Consider the following 7,856-nt stretch of genomic DNA (forward strand, 5'->3'; position numbering starts at 1 on the left):
GAAACTTGGCATGGTATGATCATTTCACTCACATAGCATGTGCTAAAAAGTTAAGACGGTTATGGCAAAAACTGAATGCACTTCGTGTTTAAACTGAACAATCTCTTTCGAAGTACGAGTGTTTCACACGAAAACTCATGTATTAGAAAGACATTTCAATTCTAAAATAACCTAAAAATTACCAAATGTAGTATAATGATAAAAAACACTACTATTAAACATCAAGAAAAAGAATCACTAAAAATATTTTTTAAAGTAAAGTTTTCACAGAGTAATGATTCACATAAATTTCAAAATAATTCAAATTTGAACTATGTAAATTTGAAAACTAACATGCACTAAGAGAAAGTGTGTAATTTTTTTGACCTAAAGCAAAAACGTTTAATTCAAAAACTATAAATAGTCTAACAGTTATTCCGAATCTAAAAATAGAAATTGTCTTGTTTAGAAAAACAAAACATACCAAAAAAAAGAGAAAATAGACCTTTAAGTCCCGGTTGGATCCACCAACGGGACTAAAGGTCCCTTCCCACACAGAATTTTTGGCGCCGAAAAGGGGACTTGTATTCCGAGTTGGTGGCACCAACCGGGACTAAAGATAACCTTTGTATATAAACATGACTTATCCAATTCTTCCTCAACCTCTCCCATTCCCCCGATGTCGCCCCCTTTCCCGACGCCGTTAAGCTGCCGGAGCTCTCTGCCGCCCTTGAATTCTTCCTTGTCATTGCCTCCCCGGATGTCGGTCGCCTGCGCGCCCCCGACGCCGCTCGCGTGCCTCCTCGCGCTCTGTGCCCATCCTCGTCGAACAACGTTGTCGACACCGCCCGTGCCTCCTCCATGAGCCCCTCCGCCGCCCGCGGGCCTCGCCCTGGCACTGCATCACCCCGCCCGCCGGTGAGACCCCGGCCGCGAAGTACTTAATTTGCATTTTTTTCCTGTTTTTTCATGATAGATATATATATAGTTAATTGGATGATAGATATATAAATGATTTTGATGATGATTGTTAGATGACGATGATTGTTAGATGACGATGATTGTTAGATGATGATTTTTAGATATGATGATGATGATGATTCTAGATTCATTATTTATGTTAACAACAAGAATTGTTTGAGTGAAGCATATAGTATGCATTTCTTAAACTACTCCATGATTGACACACATAATTAACTAGTATACACCATATAAGAAGAAATGTAGTGTACTTTAATATAGTAAATTTTAAATGTGTTTCAATATAGTGAATTTTAAATGTGTTTCATTTTAAGTGTATTTCATATTTAAGTGTATTTCAATGTAGTGTATTTGAATGCAGTGTATCCCAATTTGAGCACGGGGAAATGTAGTTTATGAAAGTTTATTTTAATGTAGTGTATTTCGATGTAGTTGACTTCATTACAATTAATCCACAAACACTCGAAATCTGTGACAACGATAGGATCCCTGAATGTGATTAGTGCGGCGATGATCGCGGTTTGTGCGACAGGCGGCCTCACTTGCGAGACGGCAGGTTCTTCACCATCAATCTTGATGATATCTTCGATGTTTGTACGGTACGGAACGATGACAAGTGTTTTTTTGTAATTAAGCATGACTTCTGTTTCTTTGTTTCAATGTGTAATTTCTGTTTTATACAATTCGACTAGTTCCTTCCCTGCCATGCAAGAAGGTATGTGTTAGAGAGGCTCGGTTTCGAAGAGTATGAGAGCATGGAGACAGGAGAGCTAACCTAAGGACTAGACATGGTCACACATTTCTGGTCAAAGTAATGAATGAAGTTAATAACACAGAATTAGGGTGCTCAAATTGGGAAGCTCTTTGCAAGGCATATGTATTTCAGAAGGATATGGAAATAACCTTCGATCTTCGTCCTGGAGATCATATTGAAGGTAACATTGACATTTGGGTGGATGTTGATATGCTTCCTGCTTTACCTCCATATGAGTTTGTCAACCATATTTGTCAAGTAATTTGCATTCAATATTTAAAAATAGTTGTTGTTCATCCATACTAAATTTTTTAATTTATAATTTACAACTTATTTCGTTTCTTCAAGTGAAATACGGAAATTAATTGACACAACACCCTACACTTATGGATCACATCTAACTTGGGAGGAGAAGGATGTTCTTATCCACTTTGTCCTTGGTGTCCTGGTTGGTAGGGACAACTTCCCGTATAATTGAGGAACTGACCCAAATTATACATTTTACATGCCACTAGTGCATATGTTGAGGGTGGATGATATTCGCCGAAATATCTTGGTAAGGGTTGCTAATTAAGTACACTACACTATTGCATAAATGGCTTTGATTTACGTTGCTAACTAGCCTACTATTATGTTCTTCAACAAAATCTGCCAAATGATGTTGTGCCTGTGTTGATGCATGGCAAAGGTCAGATGACAATTAAAAGCCCACTGAGGGCTCAGTTCAATTCTCCATACTCGACTGGGCGCAAATCAAAAGGACGACTCTAAATTGAAGCATGGAGACAAATAAAGAAGGATCGCAAGCAACAAGTTGAAGACCGCTGGATCTCTGTGCTTCATCACGGAGACATAGGTGTTATTCTGTTTTATGACATTTTACCTAGGAGAGAGGACTAGTTCCTATGATAGAGAAGTTTTTCTGGTTTATATTAACTTAGCATGATCGATTAGGATGATGATTATTATGATGTTTTTCTGTTTTATGAGATTTTAACTTGGTATGATTAAGATGATGATGAGTTGTTAGGTGAGTAAGATGATGATGAGTTTTATGACATAATATTTTGTTAAAGTGAATGGATGCAAGTGGTCGATATATGAAACCCATAAACCTCTCCTTTAAAAAAAACAAGCATTTGGTTCCTACTGACGCACGGTTGTCTTTTAGTCCCGGTTGGTGTTACCAATCGGAATTAAAGGTCCCCGCCCCCCGGCGCAAGCTACCAACCACGTGGAAGGGCATTAGGGCATTAGTACTGGATCGTGGCCAACCAGGACTAAGGAGGGGGGTTAGTCCCAAGTTATTTGTCCCGATTGGCGAACCGTGAGTAAACACTAGTAGAAAAAAGGACCTTTCGTTCAGAGCATTAGTCCCGGTTGGATTTTGGACCGGAACTAATGTGACCTTTAGTCCCGGTTCCAATGGCTAGGATTTAGTTAGGGTTCATTTGTGACCTCTAGTCCCGGTTGGTGTTATCAATCGGGATTAAAGGGGTGGTGGCATGCTCGCGTGAGGCTAGGCCCCCTACGAGCCCCTTTAGTCCCGGTTGGTATCACCAACCGGGACTAGAGATAGACCTTTAGTCCCGGTTCGTGATACAAACCGGGACTAAAGGGGGTCTAACCTTTAGTCCCGGTTGGATATACCAACCCGGACTAAAGGGTTTTAAAAGTTTCTTTTCTGTTTTTCTATTTGTTGTCTGTTTTTAGTTTCTGTTTTAAATTCCTTATATCTTTTAGGTTATTTGATGTTTTTGAGTGATTCTTTTTGCATTAGATTCAAAATTTTGTCTAGTTTCTGTTTGTGCCTTAGTTTTCAAATTTGATTTGTTCAAATTGGCTTCAAACCCTAGATTGTAAATAACTTGAGTTTAAAAATAGTTTTTAATTTAATTCTTTTTGCTCCTAGTCACATGTTAGATTGTTGTCACAGTAAGATTTATTTGGTTATTTTTAGAATCAGTTAAATTTGGATTTTATTTAAAATAGTAGTGTTTTGCTTATATAGTTGTTTTAGTCATTTATTTGTTGTCACTACAAATGAACACTGAAAATGTTGAAACTTGGCATGGTATCATCATTTCTACCACATAGCATGTGCTAAAGAGTTGAGAGGGTTACAACAAAAACTGGATGCACTTCGTGTACAAACTGGACCATCTCCTTTGAAGTATGAGAGTTTTAGACGAAAACTCATTTGTTACATAGGCATTTCATTTTTTAACTTAGTTCAATTCCAGACTTTTTGTGCATTCATCATGCACCATTCTAAACCACATCTTCAAATTTCAACCCTTTCTAACTTCATTTGCTACTTTTCATGCATTTAATAATTTTTTTGAGCTAAATGACCCTGAAATTAAAAAAACAATACAAATGGACACTGAAAAGGTTGTAACTTGGCATGATATCATCATTTCGACTACATAGCATGTGCTAAAAAGTTGAGAGGGTTACAACAAAAATTGGATGCACTTCGTGTACAAATTGGACCATCTCCTTGGAAGAATGAGGATTTCGAACGAAAACTCATATGTTATAAAGACATTTCATTTTTTCACTTATTTCAACTCCAGACTTTTTATAGATTCAATATGCACCACTGTAAGCCACATCTTCAAATTTCAACCATTTCTAACTTCATTTGCTACTTTTCATGCATTTAATGATTTTTTAGCTAAATGACCCTGAAATTAAAAAGCAATACAAATGAACACTGAAAAGGTTGAAAGTTGGCACTTTATTTGGTAGAATTAGTTTTGCTATATTAAAAAGTAATTATTTTTGCCACTTTAATATAATTAACTTTAGTTTCTATTGTTTGACAATAATTTTGTTTTTGTAATTATCTAATATAACTTTATTGCTATGTTAGTTGTTTCTAATTTTATTTAAAAAAGGGAGTCATATTTGGATCCTCACATTTTTCCGATAATAATGGATATATTATTTGTTGAATTACGATTTACAGATTTAAGGATATCAATTATGCCATATTAAATGAATAAATGGCAAAGAATGAATAGAATATTATTATTATTTATTTGATTTTCATTGAAATTCAATATTATTATTATTAATTATTTTATTTTAAACTTTTTAGTTATTTTGGATTTTTTTGTTTTTTATGCATTTTAAGAACTATTTGTGTTTTTTTGAAAATTTTGCCTTTTTTGAAGTTTTTTGAAGTTTTGAAATTAATTATTGTTGTTTAATAATCATTGTTGTTTATTTTAATATTTTTTTAGAATTTTAAAAAATAAATCATGTGATATCAAGACCTGAGGGTTAATAGGATTGATAGGTTACTACTGTCAAGGAAACAACAAGTGGAGACTTGGAAACCAGTGGAGATAGAACCGGAAATTTTAAAAAATAAATCATGTGATATCAAGACCTAAGGGCTGGATTAGTGAGAGGATGGGTGACCGACTCGGAAGGTAGATGATTTGAAATGAGTGGAGTGAGTGACTGGTGGGGAAGTTAGACGATTTAAAAATGGTGATTAGAGATTAAATTGTCAAATAATTCAAAGATTTGAAAATTGTAAAAGGTTAGAAAATGAATTCATTTTTAAAATGTTTTTCAAAAAATTTGATTTTTTTAAAATAAAATAAAAAAAAACCTTTTAGTCCAGGTTGGTAACACCAACCGGGACTAAAGGTCCTCGAGCCCCAGTAGCCGCGTGGAGGGCCTTTAGTCCTGATTCGTGGCAAACTGGGACTAAATGGGGGGGGGGATCTTTAGTCCCAAGTTAATAGTCCCGGTTGAAGAACCAGGACTATAGGCCCTTACCAACCGGGACTATAGCCCCGTTTGCTACTAGTGAAAGGCCCTCACCAACCGGGAGTTATGCCCTGTTTTCTACTAGTGTGCCTATCGTGTCCACATTTGAAGCGAGAGTGTATGCATGTGTGGAAGGATGTTGAAGTGTATGTGGATTGTCCAACCTTCTTCATTGGTTGGTTTGGGTGAAGTTGTTGGTGTGTGAAATGTTATAGAAAAGAAAACTGGACATATGTTTTTCAAGTGAAGTGCATGATATCCTTCACATAAAGCATATAATAGGGTTCGACTACTTTAGGGTGTACATTGGTTAATTTTGGTGCCCTTAGAGCATGACAAGTAGTGCACTAGTCCCTGCCATACTACCCATGTTGCGTGCTCTCTCTGGATTTAATTTTTCTGTACGTGTTTTCAGATTTTAGATGAGCTTTTATTCTTGTTTGGTTCAAATATTTGGTTTTGCATGTTTTTTGTAAGGTTTTGAGAGAAAAAAACTTCGTGAAATATTATTATTATTTGCGTGAAAATACTTTGAGACGAACTATAAGTGTCTAGGCTTTATTGAATAATGGGAATGTTTACAGGAATGGAGTTCAGGTCGTATGGAACTCCCAACTTCCTAGTGCTTCGTGTTTCTTGTCTAAAATGTGAACAATCTCAAATTCAGATATTGATGTATGTAATATTGTTTTTTGTGATACTAGAAAAATATATATGTTAAGAGGTTTGAGAGTGATTTTCGTCATAATTAGGCTACACCCTCTCGGTGTGACACATTAGGCCTTGGTTTGGATGACTTTATACCCTTTTTATAGTAGGGTGATTCAATTTTTTTATGGACGTTATTGAGAGCAATGGAATGAACAAAAGTCAGTATGATCATATAGTGGGTTGATCACACTAGATTAGAGTGCACCACAAAGATATTTAGTTATGCATGTCTTGCATGCATGCACATTGTCTCTCTTTGAGTTTATATCAGTATCATGTTAGGGCATCTCTCGCCAATTCCCTAAAAGGCTATCGAGTAAAATTTCAATTGTACTTCTCTAACCGGCATATAGCCGAACTCTTAAACAGGTTTGAGGAGTAAGAATTTACTCCTCCAGTTTGGAATCTTAAATTTAGAATAAATTACATCACTGATGTCACAACTTGACGTCAAAAGTCAGTTTAGTGCTAAAACATATGGCATACATTGAACTGATGTCATAACTTGGTTTTGTCATGCATATACAGTGCAAATTACATTTCTATACGAACATAGTGCTGATTAGGCGTGCCAACATGGCATGGGACCTGGTGCCAGCGACTAAACGACGTGTGTCTGCTATTTTGGGAAAATATACCTTGGAATGTTTTTCTCACAGAAAAACCCCTGTCAGCGACCCATAGTTTTCTCATGAATGGAAGCACGTGGTGTCTATCTGCCAGCGACACATAGTATTGTGCAAAAAAAAAAAAAATCGCAACCGAGATGCAATCACGTGACCATTCTCGATAGGAACGCAGGCCAAATCAATACAGCCGATAACGTTTGCTTGTTATTAGCTATTACGAAACGTATATGACCTTTCTAACTTAAGTGAGATGCTCGCTAAGAGAGGTGCATATATATGTCTAGCTCTCAGACCGCTCCACACAAAAAACTTAAGTGGGTTGGAGTGACAGCAGCCTATTTTACACTTTATTTAAAACAACATACATGTAAATTGTAACCGTGTGTTATAGATAAATAATTTCAAAATAACAATGAACACTTATATATACTACATAAGTTCTCTATTAAAATCATAAACATTTTAAATTTATATTATCATTTACTGAAATAAAAATATATTTTTTATTAAATAGGAAAATTATTACGTGAAATTTCTGTAATTTATAATTTAAAAAGTAACACTGCTGGTTGGTGTGGTGGCCGCTCGCAAATGATGACTACATGTCGCTGCTTCTAATCCCAGCCAACTATTGTTACATTGTGTGAGTATATGTTTCTTACAGTATTAGAACATTATATACTACATGAACATTTTATTAAAACTGTGCATGTTTTAAATTTTTTTAAAAAAATATAGTAATTTTTTTTAGAACATGAACACTTATATGCTGCATGAATATCTCTTTAAACTCCGAACATTTTTAAACTTTTATAAGCATGTATTAAAAATATAAAAATATAAGCACTTACTTGAAGCATGAATACTTTTATTATATTACATTAATATTTTGTTAAAACTGTGTACATTTTTAAACTTACATAAGCATATTTTGAATATATGTTTTTATTCAGTATGCAAATTTATACATGAACAGTTTTGAAATTCATAATTTATTATATATACAAATGTTA

The sequence above is a fragment of the Hordeum vulgare genome, chromosome 3H (genome assembly GCF_904849725.1).
Source record: "Hordeum vulgare subsp. vulgare chromosome 3H, MorexV3_pseudomolecules_assembly, whole genome shotgun sequence".
NCBI lineage: Eukaryota > Viridiplantae > Streptophyta > Magnoliopsida > Poales > Poaceae > Hordeum > Hordeum vulgare.